This window comes from Pinus tabuliformis, chromosome 1_1 (assembly GCF_031772625.1).
Source record: "Pinus tabuliformis cultivar Carrire ecotype Pingquan chromosome 1_1, CPIR1, whole genome shotgun sequence".
NCBI lineage: Eukaryota > Viridiplantae > Streptophyta > Pinopsida > Pinales > Pinaceae > Pinus > Pinus tabuliformis.
The window spans coordinates 981,657,059-981,677,129 of NC_142297.1; the positions used below are offsets into that span (position 1 = coordinate 981,657,059).

A 20,071-nucleotide genomic window follows, 5' to 3' on the forward strand; every position below is an offset into this window, starting at 1 on the left:
TATGAAATTTATGTTAGAATGAGTTTGTTGTTTGTGCTTGAAGTTTGCAAGAAATCCATTTTCAAGTTCAAAACTCAGGAATACAAATATGCTTCTTGTCTTTCTTGGGATATATATTTCTTACATAGATGAAAAAGGAAGCCTGTTGAAATTGATATCCTATTTTATTTGATCCTTGATTTTGCTACTGTTGTGCACATGTGCATTTACTATTGTTGTATGATTCTATTTTTTATATGGATCAAAGCTTGAAAAGTATTGTGACTACACTGTTGTCAATGATCAAAGCTCCTAGAGACTAACCATTAGCCTAAGAATGCAAACTCACCTTTTAAATCTCTTTATAAAGGACTAAGTTTATTTGTATAGAATTTTTTTAATAATAATATAAATTAGTCCTTTATGACAAGATCCTTAGTGGTTGGGTCAATTAGTTGGTGTGAGTGTTTTCGAGGATGTGGCCTAAAATCTGGCACACTCTCCAGATCCATGCTCTGATTCCCATGGAGCTAAGTCACATGTCTTGAGGGAACATTACACAAAGGACTTGGAAATATGAGTATCTGATGTGGGACTGCAAATACACATGGTTTTCTTCTCCTAATATTACCAATGATCTGTGGTAGATATGCATGAGTTGAAACAAGTTTCATTCTACCAGATGGTAGAAATTGACAACAAAATTGAACATACATAGTCTAAACACCAATTTTTTGACTTTTCTACTATTCACTTATTGTTCTCCTCATGATGCACATTCAAAAATCAATTACATAATTGGCTAACTAAAATGAATTCCTCATGGCCTATGCTTCACTACCCCCTCCATTCTTTATCATGACCTTTAGGGATTTGTCCCATGGATGGGAGCCCTCTCTACTAGTTGGACAAAATCCTGCTCATAGCCCTCTTCTCATTGATGATTGACCTTATTTGCATTTATCATCTGGATCATTTTTACCAATTTTTAACTTCTTTCCCTAACTGTGTCAAGAAGTATGCTAGTGTCCTCCACTTCTTGATATTGCTTGGAAGTAATTTTAAGTAACTCGCCTTGGGATTTCACCAATTCACAATGCTCTATGGTTGCCTTCACTGAATGCCTTAATATTACTACTACCATTTCTTCTCATGTTAAAGTTTTCTTTCTATGCCATTTGGTACCTAGGACACATTAGTTGGTTGTTTATCTGGTCTTTCTTCTGAACCTTTTCTCCTATGGATCTTCCTGCTCCGTCTTCGGTTTGGGATTGGTTGGTCGAGGGATTTCCAAGCATATTAGCTACTACATGTTGGTATTCTTTGTGGTCTATCTAAGATGACCTTGCTGGTTATTTTACGTGATATTTCATCTAAACATTTTCTCCTGTTGATCTTCCTGTTCCTCTCTAGTTTGGGATTAGTTGATCGAGGGATTTTCGAGGGTATTTATTGCTATGTAAGTGCATTCATTTTGGTTGGTGGAGTTGCTAACATATTTGAATTTTGAATTTGATCACAAAGGAGTCTCTTGGGGTCATTAGTTTTTCCATGGTGATATTTATTTTCCAAGTTTGCCATTGATTATATGAGGGACAATCCATTAATGGTTTGTTTCGTCATTGAAGATCTTTGTCGATTTTTTTCTTGATGATATTTTCTAAAGGACATTGGTTAGAGGTGATTGGTCGATCTATTGTATTTGAAGGGGCATCCTAGTGGAGTGATCTAGTGACAACCTACATCAAGTGGGGTCTATAATTGATAAGTAGATTGTTATACATGGTGTCTAAGATTTAGACAGAGATCAAGCAGTCTTATCTGAATCTCCTCAAAGGAGATTTCCAATTCCATGACCATGTTGTTTTAAAATGAAGGGATGAGTGTGTAATTGTAAGTCGTGCACTATATACTGTATTGGATCAACACTTCATCTTGTCTCAATTTTTTTTCCAGCTATGTAATATGTTATTTATGTACAGGAAACTTATCCTGTGAGAGTTAATTAATAATCTCAAATAATATTTCCTAATGTATATTAACCAAACTTTATTACTTATAGTTGTGAATATAGGAGTAGGATTATTTGTAATGTAGTATATAAAATTATATACCTTTTACCTATTGCAGTGCAAAGCTAGGATATCTTATTTGTCATTGGAATTGAGTGGGTGCTTCTTACAACACTTTAGAGCTTTCATTTGTCACATTGTTCCATTTGCGCATGAATTTTATAGTGAGATGTGCTTTTAATCCCCTATAATCGTTAGTCTTGTGGACAAAAATCATTTTAAAAAATGACCAACCTATTGATAGATTAACTTCTGTCAAAGCCCCATTTTGTTCTTTACATGTTGTTTTGGCTTTTTCTTCTTGCATTGGATGCCTTTTTGGGACATAAATCTAGGGTGAGCTACCTCCATAGCAAAATTTGTTATCTAACAACATGTAATAGAGTCTTAATCTATTAGGTAGTTTCATAATAGTTATAAAAAATAAATGGCACATGCTTAATGCCTAGATGTGAAAACATGAAACCATGGTAATTTGTTTTCAAAAGTAGAAATATGTGCCTAACACTTTCAATAATGATATAAAAGATTAATGAGCTTTATTGTAAACTGTATGCAGAGTCTTGATGAATGTTGGCCATAAGCAGACATCATTATAGGCACTTCACAACTTGATAACATCAAAGTGGTACAGAGCATGGCAAAAGACACTGGAAAAGATAATGTTCAAATATGTGGAACTTTGTGTGGATGAGGAGTGGTAGGTTTGCAAAGGATGGACTTATTCAATATCACATTGTATGCCTGCAAATGAATGTCAGTTCCTTGGAGGAGTTATCAAGTATTTCCTCCATCTCTCCAGTGAGAAGGTTGAACGGGCTCAAGCTCAATCACATGCATCTAAGATTTCTCTTGATGTTGAGGACTTAGAGGTAGAGAAGACACCAGAGGACTTGATGCTTAGTTATTTCAGTGGAGAGAAAAGGAAAGACAAGTCTGATCGGGAACTGGTTACCCCATGGTTTAAGTTTCTTTGGGAAACCTATAGGACCATACTTGAAATACTTAGTGAATTGTAACAATTCAAAGTTGGAAGCATCATATGTGGTGAGTGCATATTAACTAGTGTTGGAATAGATGGAACAATTTCTTAATTTGGATAATTTTATAGTAATGGTTGTTAACATGTATTCCACTTAATTCTTTCACTAACAACTCCAAATATCCTACCCCAATCCCAACAATGGATGCACTGACATTGATTGATCCTGAGCTATCTTGTTTTAGGAGCTTTAAATGTTTGTCTATGGAAAGTATGGCAGAGTTTGTTCTATATATTTTATTTCAATGAAAAAGCATATATTTTGTTTCAATAACAGAGACACATTCTGCACTCGTTATAGCATGTGTAGTGGATATAACATTTAATTATTACTAAAGGAAAAATATTTTGTTGTTTCTTAGTTGCTTGTTAAAAAAGTATGGCTAACTACAATCCTAATTGGATTGATAGATGACTACACATTGAGCCTTTCAGTTCTGTTTGTAATATAAATGGACAACAAAGTTATGTCAGCTTAGTGAAATAATACAAAAGCATCTTGTGAATTTCAATAAGTACAACGATTAAAGAGACAGGCATGACGTGAATCTCTGTGGGATTTTTTAGCTTTACTTTGATAAAAGGCTTGGGCAACTGAAGGTTGCAACTGAGCTTGAGCTCTCGAAGGTTCGTGAGCTAATTTTTTTATTTGTAATATATTTTTGCCTTATACTATTACTTATGATGGATGGCATATGATATGTAGGAAGCTTTTCACTCTATAAAAGATATTCATGGCCTTATGTGTATGGTCAAGATTCTGAAGAAGACTCCTAAACCTAAAATGATGGCAATTTGCTATTCAAAGTTTAAAAATATATTTTGGATATTAGAAGGTAATTTGTATGATGCTTATGCATGGTACAAGCTCTATATCCTCTAGAAAAGATACAATAAATACTCAACATAGAAGGATTTGTAGCTGATGGCATCATCTGGATTGTTGGCTTCCATTTCTATTATGCCTTATGATCACAAGCACGGGGCTCACCATTTTGAACTGGAGAATGAGAAGGAAAGAAGTTCAAGAATGGCCAGTCTTTTGGGATTTAGTTTGGATTCTAAAATGGATACCAAATAATTGGTAAGTTATTTCAATGAAAGGGCTAAAGTTCATTTGTCACTATTTGAGATGTTTGCATTTGTATAGGTTTTTCCAATATAAGTATTATATTTTATGCTTAGTTCAAGGAGTTTTCTTCCAATATGTCTAATAATAATTATTTTTCTGGCAGTTGTCACAGTCAAAACTTCTATCTGAAATGGTAAGTAATAGGTATAGAGCTCATTGAAGCATTTATTGATGAAATTAAGTCCTTCCTTGACGTTGCTGAGAAGTCAAAGCACACATATATTCTGCTAAGAACTTTTTATTCTTGTACAATATTTTGTTTTAGAAAGCTACATGGTTTCAATTATAACTAGATAGAATGTGGTGCAATATTAGGAAAATTTTTATTATATCTACTTATATTTATAGCTTATACCAAAGTTTTGTACCATATAACCATAATGTGCTTCATTTTTTAATAATTCAAAACCATCTTCACCTCAAACTATTTGGTTCTACGTATCTCCATTATTGCTTATAAAAACATGGTTTATGAGCATGCCAAAAGACACTGGAAAATGTAATATTCAAATATGTGGAACTTTTTGTGGATATGATGCGTGGTAGTTTTGCAAAGGTTGGACTTATTCAATATCGCATTCTATGCCTGCAAATGAATGTCAGTTCCTTGGAGGAGGTTATCAAGTATTTCCTCCATCTCTTTAGTGCAAAGGTTGAATGGGCTCAAGCTCAAGCACAAGCATATGAGAATTCTCTTGATGTTGAGGACTTAGAGGTAGAGAAGGTGCCAGAGGACTTGATACTTAGTTATTCCATTGGAGAGAAAAGGAACGACAAGTCTGATCGGGAATTGGTTACCCCATGGTTTAAGTTTCTTTCGGAAACCTATAGGACCACACTTGAAATACTTAGTCAATCGTAGCAATTGAAAGCTGGAAGCATGATATGCAGTGAGTGCATATTAACTACTGTTGGAATAGATGAAGCAATTGATTAATTTGTATAATTTTATGGTAATGGTTGTTAATATGTATTCCACTTAATTCTTTCACTAACAACTCCAAATAGCTTGCCCCAATCCCAGCAGTGGATACAATGACATTGATTGTTCCTGAGCTATCTTGTTTAGGAGCTTTAAATGTTTGTCTATGCAAAGTACGGTAGAGTTTGTTTTATATATTTGGTTTCAACGACAGAGTATGTATTTTGTTTCAATGACAGAGGCACATGCTGCACTCCTTCTAGCATGTGTAGTGGATATAACATCTAATGGTTACATAAAGGAAAAATATTGTGTTCTTTTATTTTCTCGTTAAAAAGTGTTTTGAATAAGGTCTTTATTCTAGTATGGCTAACTAGAATCCTAATTGGATTAACAAATGAATGCACATTGAGCCTTTCGTTTCCGTTTGTAATATAAATGGAAGACAAAGTTCCGTTTGCTTAGTGAAATAATATGCAAACATCTTGTGAATTTCAATAAGTACAAGGATCAAAGAGACAGGCTTGACCTAAATCTCCCTAAGAGTTTGTAGCTTTACCTTGATACAAAATTTGAGAAACTGAAGGTTGCAACTGACCTTGAGCTCTCACAGGTTGGTGAGCTAAATTTTTTATTTGTAATATATTTGATGCCTTATGCTATTTCTTATGATAGATGGCATATGATATGTGGTAAGCTTTTCACTCTATAGAAGATATTCACGCCTTATGTGCATGGTCAAGATTTTGAAGAATAATCCTAAACCTCAAATGATTTCAATCTTCTATTCAAATTTTAAAAAGATATTTCGGATATTAGAAAGTCATTTGTATCATGCTCATGCATGGTAAAATATATATATCCTACATAAAAGATACAATAAATACTTAGCATAGAAGGATTTTCCACTCATGACATCATTTGGATTATTGGATGCCATTTCTATTATGCCTTATGATCACAAGCATGGGGCTCACCATTTTGAACTGGAGAATGAGAAGGAAATGTGTTCAAGAATAGTCATTCTTTTGGGATTTAGTTTTTATTCTAAAATGGATACCAAAGAATTGGCAAGTTATTTCAATGAAAGGACTTAAGTTCATCTGTCATTGTTTGATATGTTTGCATCTGTATAGGTTTTTCCAATATAAGTATTATATTTTATGCTTAGTTCAAGGAGTTTTCTTCCAATATGTCTAATAATAATATGTTTTTTTTAGTAGTTTTCGTGCTCAACACTTCTATTTGAAATGGTCAGTAATAGGTGTTAGGCAGCAGATCCCTCAATAATGGATTTGTGGGGCTTAAAGCCAAATTTTGGGTAAATGTAATGCAAGACCCCTCAAAATGTAGGCGCGGAGTGCAAGAGTCTAGGTTAGTCTACCCTAAAATATTGTAATTTAATTTAGAATGTGTCGGCCTACCCATGGTCCACGAACCATGGGAATGTATAAATAGAGTGAGGCTCTAATTGTAGGAGGAAGTTTTTGGATAGTTCTGATCTTAAGTGTTATGGGTTTTTCAATGTGATATTCACTCTGAGTCTGTAAGTCCAAGTCGTGGTTGGTAGTAGTAAGAGTAGGCTTTGCAACTGTGTGCATAGAGGACTAGTAGAATCCACATCTATGTGTGCAGATCCCTCCAGCTGAGTGCACAGGGTGGAAGTGGATTGTATTGAAATCAAAGGTTAATAAAAGATAAGTTGATTTTGGAATATTGTACATTTGATATCTGTGTTTATGTTTTGGTTATATCCTTGCATCTATTTACTATTTATGAATACATGCACTGATTATAAAGGTTAATTGAGTAATTAAGAATATTGGGCCCGCAACATTAAGTCAGATCTATAATAATATCACAGTAGGAGTAAAGGATTTAGACCATGCCTCTTCAAACTTAGTACAAGAGATACACAAAGGTCAGACAACTACATGGAGCAGCGCGAGCGCGCAGGATCCGATTGTGACCCTTCCAGACCTCATGAAGACATCCCTAGGGTGTGGAAATCTGGATCCAGCTGTTATAGACATATTTGGGCACTGCAACCCCAATCACATATGTCAATAAACCAAGGGCTCTTTAACCCCTCAAAGTGTTGTTCCATACCCTAAAGGATCATGGTCAACTTATTACATCATTTCCGAGAAGTTCCACCTGAAAAACTACTCAGAACTGACCAAAACTACACCATACTGACTGCTCCATGGTCAAGATGTGATGCATACTGGCTGCTACACTAACCAGGTGTGATGCATACTGAAAGAGCCTTTTGTGGGGTGTGATGAGCGAGAATAGACAAATGGCAGAGACGGTTTGCTAAGTGGATGCCCAAGAATCTTCTAGAAACTTCTCATATGACACTTGCCTCTCTGGCCCAGGGATGAGTAAGAGATCAAGGAAATCTCCAAGTGGAACCAAGAACTACTAATGGAATGACACTAATGAGAAACCCAGAGCTGACTCACACCCTTGCAAGATATATATATATATGGATCCCCCATTTGAGAGATCTAGAGGCGGGAATTTTGCATTTTGTAAGGAAGTGCTATTGGTTTATCTTTGAGAAGAGACATTGTATTGTTGGGTGATCTTGCTTTTCATGAGGTGAAGAGGGCTTTGATGTTGGGAGGATGATGCTGGATTAGACAACTGGGTTGTAATCCTCTCTTATACTATTAGTAAAGTTATTTGAGTTTTCCTCCATATAATCGTGTATTTGTGAATCTTGTTATTTGTGAATGCAATTGTATGGTCAATGTATTTCTGATTCTACATTGTTTATGGTAATATAGATCGAGATGCTTTGATGGTGTTTTGTTACTTTGCCTCTACAGGTATTCTCTAAAGCGGGACAAGTAGGAGAGGAGCGGCAAGCTCTATCAAGGGAGAGAGGAAAACGCAAGGATCCAAGCAGAAGATCCAGGTTGGTACCCTTTGTTTCTCTCTTATATATCATACATAAAGGAAATCACGATTTGCTTTGATTGTTTGTTTCTAAAATAGCTAACTGTCTTAGTGGGACTAGCAGATCGAAAAGACACTAGTTTTCTTGGAAACAAAATGACAACTCTACTGGGGAGTGATTAGTTTTTTTGTTTGTTATTCTTGTTTTCTTTATAAAATACAAACATAGCCTGAAGTTAGCTAGCTAGCCTTTGAACTGCTCTTGCTATGCAATTGCAAAATAGATGAATGTTGCTTCAATCAATATTTGGGTTGGTTTATGAACTGAACACCTGACTTACAAGAATTATAAGCACCCTTGTGGTAGCTCAATAACCTCATAAGATCATACCCTTGTACTTTTTTTTTACTTTCCATCATAGCTTAGCTGAAATAACTGAACTTAGCTGCAAATTTTGAGCAAAAACCAAACTCAGTTTGGATCCCTAGCCCATCGCATTGTCTATAACTGGCAGCTTGTATGCATCACACCTCCTATGTGTTTTAGGTGAGATGCATCCCTATTTCCCTGAAGGATAGGTGCGATGACTGAGTGATACTGTTTCTCTCTTTGGAATTTGGTTTTTTCTCCTTGTTTTCAGCTCTATTTAGTAGTTTTGCTACATATGATTAGTATCTCATTGTTGAAGCCTTCTTCCTTTACATTATTCAGCCTCCATTGATTAGGATTTGTAAATGTTTTTTATGTATTTTTCTTCATTTATAGTCCTTATTTGTCAAAAGTAGCTTAATCGAACTGTCGTCTTTTGATGCAAAAGTGTCGTAATTGTCATTTTGAGTCAAGAAGAAGAGTGTCATAAATTCTTCCTCCTATAGATATTTGATTGTACTTTTGTCATTGTATTTGATTTGAATTTTCAATATTTGAAGTGTTGAAAGCAGTTTTCCATTCGAAATTGAAAGTGTCGTTTTAGTCTTCCTTTCATTTTGAAAAGAAAATGTTGAAATGTTTCTTTTAAAAAAATAGTTCAGATTTGTACTTATTTCTCCTTTTTGGCATTCTCACATTAAGGAAATGGAAAATCAAATACATGCATTTACATTTTCATTTAGACTATATGTAGAAAATGATTTAGGAAAAGTGCATTTAGTGTGTGCTCTTTGCTCTTTGTTGAAAGAATCATTATCTTCTTTCCTTAGTAGCTAGGATTTTCATTGCTAAAAGAAAATAAATGACTGTTTATCATTTTAGATTGCATATTTAGGAATTTTACATCCAAATCACCCGATGAACCTTGAAAGAAAAACTTCTAAAAAAGATCAACTCTAAAATAAATCTCAATGAACATAAAAATGCTTTGGAACATAACACAACTCATCTAGAAGTCTAGGCTAGAGACGTGTTCCAACATCATAAAACCTGGTAACTATCATTTTCATCGAAGGCTGGGTGATTCCTCCTCTTTGATACGACAAGTGCTAGTACGGACTTGTGCTCCTTGTATCGTCGACTATATATTGGGAGACCACAATAGGCTGATATCCTTTATCCATAGGAAGCTGTGTCTGCCACCCTATCAATTGCAATGCATTGAACACAACATTCAGGAAGATTGACTTCCATACGTAAAGTCCTTGGTAATTTCTCTTTAATTTACCACCAAGGTGTATATTGCAATTTTGTGATTGGTTTGGTAATCCCTCTGTCTAGATTTCTAGAGTAGTCACTTTCGTTCCTTTTCAACTCCTTAAAAGAAAAGGTCCATCTGAGCACTTGTAACTTCAGGCTCATTAAAAATTGAAGGCGACTAGAGTCATCTTTAGCTTTTTCTCGACTCTTAAAAATTGAAAAAGCAAAGTTGTGTCAAAGCGTCATAAAATTTATTTAATACGGAATAATATCCCTATTCCTTCATTGATCTTAGGTTGAGATAATGGAGTCCACCAATCAATGAATTCCCCTTGGGGGGAATCCTAGTCCCTTCTCTTCTTGGGGAGATATTGGTGCTCCATATATGGCTACATTGTCCCTTCTGGGAATCACAATCGGCCTACCAGCATGGCTATTCTCAACCTCTGTCATTCAAAACACCATGATTCCTCAACAATCAAATTAGCAACCAGATGATATTGAAGTTGTCCCTTCACCTTCTACTTCGCTTGTTTCTCCCTCCCCTTTCTCCTCTTCGCTTGGTGAAAATAATGATACTAAAAACCAAGTAGGTGAGAAGAATAACAAAGGGAAGGAGAAGAAGAAGAAGAAGTTAGTCAAGCAAGGGTGCAACCATGCATCATCCAGTAAAAATCTGACCAAACTTTCCAAACCTAGATCTCCATGCATAATTTGCAAAGGAAACCATTTTCATCAAGATTTTCCTTGCATTCCGTGGATCTTGAGAGAATGGTCTCCCCATTCGCATCATCTGGTGTCATCAACCTTTTTTGATCACGTTGACAGCACACCACCAACTAGTGAAAATGAAGTCATTGAACAAAAAGGAAAGGTCATATTTTGATGTAGGTTGTGTGAATGCAATCACGATATTCACTGTTGTCCTTTCCTAGACGAAGACAAAAGTGTCTTGGATAACCATCCTACTTCACCGCAGTGATTCCCACTTGGATACAAGAAACTCTTACCAAGTCCATCGCGAGTTGAAAATTTGACTAAAATAACTCAATTATCAGTCAAAATGCCTATCGTTGAAAGTAAACCTTCTGAGTCCATACCAAACCAAAATCAATAGGTCGAAATGGCAGTCAACCCATTCTTGCCTTCAGAAGGAGCACCTTTAGATGATACAATTTCCAAAGAGAATGAGAACAACATCATTCAAACTCTTTTTGTTAATACAAAGTCTAACGTACTTGGGGGAAATCCACCCATTCCTTTACAATAGGAGGAAAGTTCCCCAGTTCAGGAGGTTCATCCAATGGTTTATTTGGTACCTCCTCTGAGCAGTCTAGTCGTTTCCTTCGATTGGAATCAACTAGCAAGACCTCGCCTTCCATCTAATATACCATTCTGGATCATAGTACAAGTGTACAAAATGATTTTGTCTGGCACTATCATAGATGAAGGGGCTTCAGTGAGTATCCTTTCCTCAACTAATTGGAAAGCACTTTCTTCACCATTTCTTATGCCTGTAACTCAAAATTTGTTAGGCTTTAACAAAGGAACTAGTCGACTGTTAGGGATCCTTCTGAAGTTGTCGATAAATTTGAAAAGTAAAACCATTCACTTGAACATGATGGTAGTCCAAGGGCCACTAGATTACAATATACTTCTTGGACATGACTACATATATAACATGGAAGCTATTGCTTCCACACTCTTTCGAGTGATGTGTTTCCTGCATGAAGGCAGTATGGTACAGCTTATCGACCAACTTTCATTTCCTGGTTCAAAAACAACTACAAGTAAAACCTCATCCCTAAATGGTCTCTTTGCATCAAGAATGTCTTTTCAACCTTCATTTCATCCACCTAATTACCACGAGTAGTCCAGTGAATGTAACAAAGCTTAGGGGGGCATGCACCCTGTTCTAATTCAGCAAGTGAACCCAGCTGAAAAGATAGGTCTCCCGACAGGTTATGTGATTGGAAGCTCGCACCATTCACCCTTGTCTATTTCGATGGACAAAGCCAAGGAAGTGTTCTTGTCTAACCAATGACAGAAACAATCCTGCCTAACCACAAGGACTTCCATATGGTGAGCTAGAGACTCTCCTTCTCTTAATACCTAAGGGCATGCAAACCTTTTTATGCAAAGCAAAAAGTGGCCAATTTCTTTTCTTAGCTTTTTTGATTTTTAGTTCAACTTCTTAGGTTAGGTGATTGGTCTGATCCACCATTCACCTTTGTCTGTAGTGCGTAGACAAAGAAAAGGGGGTGTTTTATCTTGACTAAAGACAAAACTATCCTACCTAACTTCAGTATTTCCTTAGCTGTTGGTGTAGTTAGCTTTTTAGTTTGGTCATTTCTAGCCTGTATGAAAAGGAAATGAGAAAAGTTTCGCATGGTGCAAGCTTGATAAAAAATGAACCTACTAATAATAGACATCTTTAACCGACCGGCATGAGAAATGTTTCTGCAAGGTTCGAGCTCATTAAAAAATAAACCTGCCACTGATCATAGTTTCTCCCGATTTAAGCTCATTAAAAAATGAATACACCTTTAGTAAACAACCTCTGTGATTTCCATGCTATCAGCCTTTTGAACCTTGATTGTGTTCTTCCATCACCTCCATTCTTCTGGCTGATCACACGCTTCCAATTGATTGTTTACCCTTTTGAGGAACAATTGCGACGAGTGGTTTTGTTAGCCACCCTCTTCACACTGCCATGTTTTGAGAAGTTCCAAACTTACGTGGAACCAATTGCTACCTGAAAACACCACTCGTTCCTAAAAAACGAGTCTCTTTTAAGCCATTTTTAGACATGTTAAATACGAAAATATTACTGAGTTATTGGCCTTCCCAGCTTGTTAAAGTAAAGGGAAGCGACATCCCTCTTGTATATTTTAATCTTTTGGGACCTGAGGGATTATCAAACAAAATATTGAGCGCTTGTATTTTTTGTCTCACTAAAGCGATCGAATAGTCATCCCTTTCTTATTATTTTATACTTTTTCGGACTTAAGGGATTATGCTATGAAAAAGGATCACTAGATTTTCCTTTTCTTCCCTTTTCAAACTCTGTAAACATGAAAAGGACTGAGTTATCCTTGTCATTAAACTAGTTAAAACAATAGCGAGAAACTTGTCCATCTAGACAAGAATGAGTTTCACTGTCGCTAGGCTTGCTAAAAAATAGTGAGAAGTTTTCTCAAATGGAAAATTATAGAACAAGCATATGTTATCCTCCTCAAGATTCAAAAAAATAAAGAGGTACTCGTCAGTAATGACCGGGGAAAAATGGGAAGAAAATTTGAAGAATTTTATTGGTAGCAGGTTGCTCTTGAACATGACACTTTCACTCCATCACCATGATTGGGTCAGGTTGGGTTATTCCATTCACTGGTCATATCACCATTGGTCCTCCACACCATCCATATTTTGGGGTTAATGCTACCAATCCATTTCAGTGTCGCTGACATGTTCAAGAGAATTCATTCAGAGAATTCACCACCCAACTAACGCCTCATCCATTGCAATGCATTCACCCTCCATTTTTTGTGACCGCCATTCCCGAACCTTGTATCATCAGATCGTTTTCACCTCCAGAAAATCATTTTCTTCATTTTGTGTCGTAGATGTGGGATACATCAAGGCCCTCCTATGACAATTCACTTATTTTCGACATTAGCTCATTATCCAAGAAGTTGACTTAGAAACAACCCTTTCAGTACTTTGAAGCTTGCATGCCTCAATGGCAAGTTTCTCACTTCTGGCGACAGGTTTACATGAATGACCTTCGACCAAATGATTTTATGTGGCATTCAACATAGACTCATATATTCACACCACGTGAATTGTACTATAGTACCTTGATGGTAATTATAATTATCGGTGATTCCTCTCGCCCCTATTAACAGATTACATCATTGGCTGGTAATTAGGCGATGTCTTTCCATGTTCGACTCCAGAACATCTTTTCACATGGAATGACTTGTACATCAGGCAAAGATTGAACGAGTTTGAAGACTCAAAATCTAGTTTCATCCATATGGGCTGTGATATATTATGGAAAATAAAGACATCAAATGTACACAAAAGCTACACAGATGATCATCGAAGCTAAGGTATGATGACTCTACATATAAAGAATCACCAATCTACAACCGGAAATGGTTATCTCTTCCATGTACATGAAAATGAATTTATAAAGTTGAGCATGGGAATTCCTGCCTCATCTAGATGATGAAAATAATATGATGATGATGTATTGTATTGTATCTTATACATGTCACCTTCCAGTTCGAATACCTCAGATCCTCATGATAAAGCATTTTACCCGACATCAGAAGATTTATGACTTCATGCTTTAGGGGGCAATTGTTATAGACATATTTGGGCACTGCAACCCCAATCACATATGTCAATAAACAAAGGGCTCTTTAACCCCGAAAAGTGTTGTTCCATACCCTAAAGGATCATGGTCAACTGATTACATCATTTCCTAGAAGTTCCACCTAAAAAACCACTCAGAACTGGCCAAAACTAGACCATACTGACTGCTCCATGGTCAAGGTGCAAAGCATACCGGCTGCTACACTAGCTAGGTGCAATGCATACTAAAAGAGCCTTCTGTGGGGTGCGATGAGTGATAATAGACAAATGGAAGTGACTGTTTGCTAAGTGGATGCCCAGGGAATCGTCTAGAAACTTCTCATATGACACTTGTCTCTCTGAATTCACCCAGGGATGAGTAAGAGATCAAGGAAATCTCCAAGTGGAACCAACAACTACTAGTGGAATGACACTAATAAGAAACCCAAAGCTAACTCACACCCTTGCAAGACATCTATATATGGATCCATCATCTGAGAGATCTAGACGTGAGAATTTTGTATTTTGTAAGGAAGTGCTATTTGTTTATCTTTGAGAAGAGACATTGTATTGTAGGGTGATCTTGCTTTTCATGAGGTGAAGAGGGCTTTGATGTTGGGAGGATGATGCTAGATCAGACAACTAGGTTGTAATCGTCTCTTCTACTATTAATAAATGTATTTGAGTTTTCCTTCATATAATCGTGTATTTGTGAATATTGTTATTTGTGAATGCAATTGTATGGCCAATGTATTTCTGATTTTGCATTGTTTATGGTATTATATATCAATATGATTTGATGGTTTTTAATTGGTTCGCCTCTAAAGGTATTCTCTAAAGTGGGACAAGTAGGAGAGGAGTGGCAAGCTCTATCAAGGGAGAGAGGAAACAAGCAAGGAGCCAAGCGGAAGATCTAGGTTGATACCCTTTGCTTCTCTCTTGTCTGTCATACATAAAGGAAATCACAATTTTCTTTGATTGTTTGTTTCTAAGATAGCTACCCGTCTTAGTGGGACTAGCAGATCGAAAAGACACTAGTTTTCCCAGAAACACCAGCACCCTCCCACATTACCTCGGGTGATACCTCAATCCGCACTTTGCGGGCTATTGCTGAAAGGGCTGATAGTGCAGATTTTTTTTGGCTAAAACACTTTTGAACTTGGGTGAGGCCCCAATAAGCCAACAAATGTTTCTGTTGCTGGGACAGGGATCTACCTAAGGGATGTCTGATGTAGGAACACTGGAACCATATGAAGAAGGAAATTGAATATTGGTTGGATTAGAATCTTTGCGAGTTCATAACACAGGAAAACAAGACTCTGCAGATATCGGAGAAGAGGTGGCTGGATCGCTACTTATATACGGAAAGCCACAAGATCTTCTTCACATCCTTCTCTTCAAAGTTGTATGATTGGATCATGCATTTAGCTCACAACTAGGGTAGGTACAAGCTCGATCAACTGATAGTGTGGACTCCAGAGTTAGTGCACAAACTAGTGGCATCAGAAGATAAGGTCGTGTAGGTTGCGAACCAATGGCTCAATCAGGTAATAAGAGGATTTATCACTGAGTTCGCGATAGACATGACCGTGAGCTATAGCGAAGTAGAACAAAGTTTTCTCAAGGGACCGCGATGTAGGTACATTAAATCTCTGAATACCTGGATTAAGATGTTTTTATGTGAAAAGCGAGTTATGCAGATACATTAATGTTTGGAGCAATGTGGAGTGGAAGGATCTACCAAGGAATCGAAGGATTGGTAAATAGTCCCTTAATTTCACCTTCGCAAGAGAGTGAGGAAGAACACACTCAATCTTCTCCAAGGAGTGAGGTTATTTTGATAAGGCAGCAAATTCCATAGTTATCACCTACACTTACGCCTTCACTCACTTCACCTACCTCACCTGCATCTTCAGCCACCCCACCACCACCAAACCTGTAGTTTAGCATGGCGAGCACGATCAAGCTATCTATATTCAGAGGAGTAGAGAATGAGGATCCAGATCAGTTCTGGTTCGTGGTAAGAACAATGTGGGAAGCACACGGGGTTGCGGATGACAACATTAAGAATGCTACATTAGTGAGTGCATTGCAGGATCACGTGCTGACATGGTATATGAAGCACTCAAACGATCACCCAAATGCAAGAATAGTAGAAATCTAGAATGCTTTGAATAGAGAGTTTAGCCGACTGAAGTCAGAGACACAGTCAATCATTGGGTTTAAAGAGATCACAATGCTTCCACGTGAACCCCCCTAGGATCTGGATCAGAGCTCAAAATTACGATCCGCGAGGATAATATTACACTGATGGATGCGTAGCACTGCACATGGTTTGTGGCGTCTTTGACACTACACTTGAGGATGGCGCTGTCACAAGAGAAGCTTTCAACCCAAGTAGAAGCATTGGAAATGGAAATGAGCTTGCATGAAACCCCGATACAGGATCCTGGGTTGGGAGTCCAACAGATCCACGTACAACTACAAAACCTATGCTTAGAGATGTAGAGTTTGAAGCAGGATAGCGCACCCTAGCCAGAAGCCTGCGAAGAAGTGTGGTGCATAAAATGTAAAGGCCAGGGCCACGATAAGGATCATTGTCCAGTATTCACGAGCTATTTGGCAGGAGGGAGACCAATTCCATTGAGACCAGATGCACAGGCAGGGCCAAGTGTGGCACCCGTGCTCTACGCGCGATCTATCAGGTAGGAGGAAAGCACATGACTAAAAATTGCCATTTGTTGCAAAAGTATACACAGACTCCCCAACAACTATTTTTCAATTTTGGTAGATCGGTGGGCCATGGTGAGCATACTTGTCGGAGCTACAAGTTAGTTATGGAGAGGACCCCATCATATAGAATGCAAACAAAAACACGAGGCCTTGACCCAGCGACAGGGATGGCACACAGGGGATTTCAAGGGTGAGGTCGAGGAGGAGGAGGAATGGGGCCAAGAAGGGGCCACAGATAGTTAATCTGTTACAATTGCAGAGGACCAGAGCACTACGCCCGCAATTGTACCAACCCAACAAGACTATCTTGTTCATATTGTGCTCAATTTGATCATGAAGCAGTAGATTGTCCTATGCTGGTCATGCAAATGCGTGAGAAAGGGGTACTTCAACCTACTCCGATGTAGAATATTCAAATGATGAGGTCTGAACCATGTGAAGAAGACCCAATGTAAATATGGTGTTGTAATGTGGCGCAACTATGGGAGAAGATAAGGGGAAGAAACTTGAAGAAAATACATGGGTTCGCAAGGCTCCTACAAACGAACCTAAATTTGACTTGGAATGCGCAAAGGAGATGTTTATAGAAGCTAAGAGGAGCTTCGTAGAGGCTTCTACTTCAGGTAGCAAGGATCAACTAGAGACAGGGATGGATCTTTCTATGCTAACTACCTTTTTAAAGACATGCATGAAGCTATTGTGCGACAATAAGGCAGTTAAAGGACTACAAGCGCTGATCACTAGGTGTGTAGGGTTGGGTGAACCATGGCGAACCAACAAAATATCTTGCCCATGGGAAGGTTACAAGGGGTAACAATGGATATTGAAGGTGTGAGCATGGAGACGGACTTTGATGTAATAGAGATTGTGGATGACAATAACTCTTACCCCGCGTTGCTAGGAATAGACTATGCCACTGATATGAATGGAGTCATCAACCTGAAGAAGTGGAAGATGATATTCGAGAAAAGTCTCTACGCGTAGTAATTCTGTTGGATCCAACCGAAGGAGCATGCTACACTGAACCTGTGCACGATGATGGCAGCGACGATGAGCTAGATTGAATTTACTAGATAACAATAGAAGATGAGGATCAGGTGAACCTGATAGTAGATGGGAGAATCTCGTGGGAGCACGACAGCTCCTGTACTTCAGATTTAGATGAAAAAATAAAGAATTGGAAAAACCAGTTGAATGAAGTAACGATGTTGAATTTCAACATGATGGTTAGATCACTGCGTTTTATGATTGAAGCAAGGGAACTGCCAACATATGATGGGGTAACAAAAGTGGATGAATTCTTAGAAAAATCTGGAAGCGCAGTCCCGGAGCAGTAGTAGTGTGGTGCGCTAGAATGGGTGTTGTGCGTGACACCCGCATGATGGGTGAACATACATCATAGGACTATGGGGAACTGGCAGAAATGTAGAAGATGGATACGCTTATGACATGGAAGTCCCCAACATCAAACATGAGTTGTGCAGTCAGGATGAAATAGTTTGCGTGCTCGCCTATGTCGATGCGTGCAGCTGTGTGCTATGCAAGCATACCTCAGATTAAGGATAGAAAATCAAACCTGACATGACAACAGGGAACATGATACATATTCAATGAGGGGGCATTCAAAAATCTATGCAAAATCATGTACAGCGTTCACCAAGTGGGGTGAACTGACTAGGACCTACACATACAAGCAGTTCAATGGGTCTATAGGGCCATAAGAAAAAACCAGAACACGAAAATGACCCCAACACCAACGAGAAGAAATAAAACTAGGAGAGCATAGAAGAATCACCGGACCAAGCTCCCGTATTTGGGACAGGATGTGAGGACCTGGGTAAAGGAATTAGGCAATTACAGGAAGCCATTCGGCGAGGGAGCTTGAAACTTCACGAACTTGACGAAGCTTGGGCATGGTTGAGGAAGAAAAGTGTGACATTGGACGAAAAAGTTAGCGAACTGCAAACCGAAGTTGCGCAAGTGAGCCACGAGAAATTGGATAGGATAGGACCAATTCTAGTCAGCCCTACTACTATCTTAGAAGGAATTGCGACGTTGCTATCATGGCTGCTACTGCACCTTACTAAATAGGGGAGCATGCCATACAAAGAAGAATGCGATGCAGTACCAGAAACAAGGGAATTTTAAGTGTGCCCGCAACTCGAGCTAGCAAGAAAATTGAAGGCTCTCACCGGGGGTACGACCACCTGACTATCTGTAGGAAGCACAGTCTTAGTTCTCTACGTAGTTGAAAGAAGCCATGGGACTATAAACGAGTCTTTAGCGGACTTGCGTGGAAAGGAGGTTCTGCACAAGGCCAGTATGTCACAGGGATTGCGGTCACGCATAAGGGGCTGTGCTGCTGTGTAGGTAGGCTAGGAGGTGACTGTTGATGTCACTATTCATGACACGAGGTTTATTTTAAGACAGAAAGGAGCAGGCAACGGGCCATTAAGACATGAATTAAGAGCTAGATTCAAGATGATCTACCGCCAAGAAGGTATTAATGACTCAGAAGTGGAGGGAATGGTTGATTTCCAATTCAAATGTTACTATAAAATCCCTTGGGTAGCCTCGAAGCAACACTTGATTGTTTGAGATTTCAGCTAGTACAGAGCAGTGAGCACCAAGATACCTTGCCACCCATGAGTACGTGACCGAATGAATCTAGTGTAGAAACAATGACGGCTGCGAGAACCAGAGTGAGATTTGTAGAAGAGCCTCGTCTGACATAGGAGGATCCTGGAGAGGCGGCAACTGCACCAGAGGTTCCAAAGTCCCCATGCATGCCGCGACCAAAAAAAGATGGGTAGACAATGGGGTCTGTCTGGGTATCACCACGGAACCCATGATTTAGTAAATTACCAATGACAGAGAAGGGAAAAGTTGTCATTGTTGAAACATAGGAAGAGGAGGAAGATTTGCAAGCCATAATCGCCTAAATTAAAGCATAGGATAATGAGGCCGAGAATGTTTACCAAGTACCTTCAGTGATAATTTTACCCCCCTACATCCTCCTGTGGAAAGTAACAACCAAAATACCGAAGGACCTGGAGGCCATGAAGAGTGCGCTCTAGATCCCACCTCTTTCGGACAAAATAAGGTTTGATAGTCTGTCGTTGGGATGGGTGCCTAGTATAAAGTTCAAACACTGGGACCTTGCAAACAGTGAGAAGTTCCCACAACTGGCCACAAAGAAATTATTGCAGAAAAAATGGTTACGTGGTGTGGAGAAGGTTGGGATACTACATTTACGGTCAATACCCCAATACCATCGTGCACCCATAACGATTTT

General features: G+C 38.4%; 1 pseudogene; it reads left to right on the top strand.

Annotated features, from left to right (window-relative positions):
• The first annotated feature begins 2,617 nt into the window (after window positions 1-2,617).
• The window catches only part of LOC149217799 (eukaryotic translation initiation factor 3 subunit A-like), a 33,439-nt pseudogene continuing 15,985 nt past the window's right edge, over window positions 2,618-20,071 (top strand).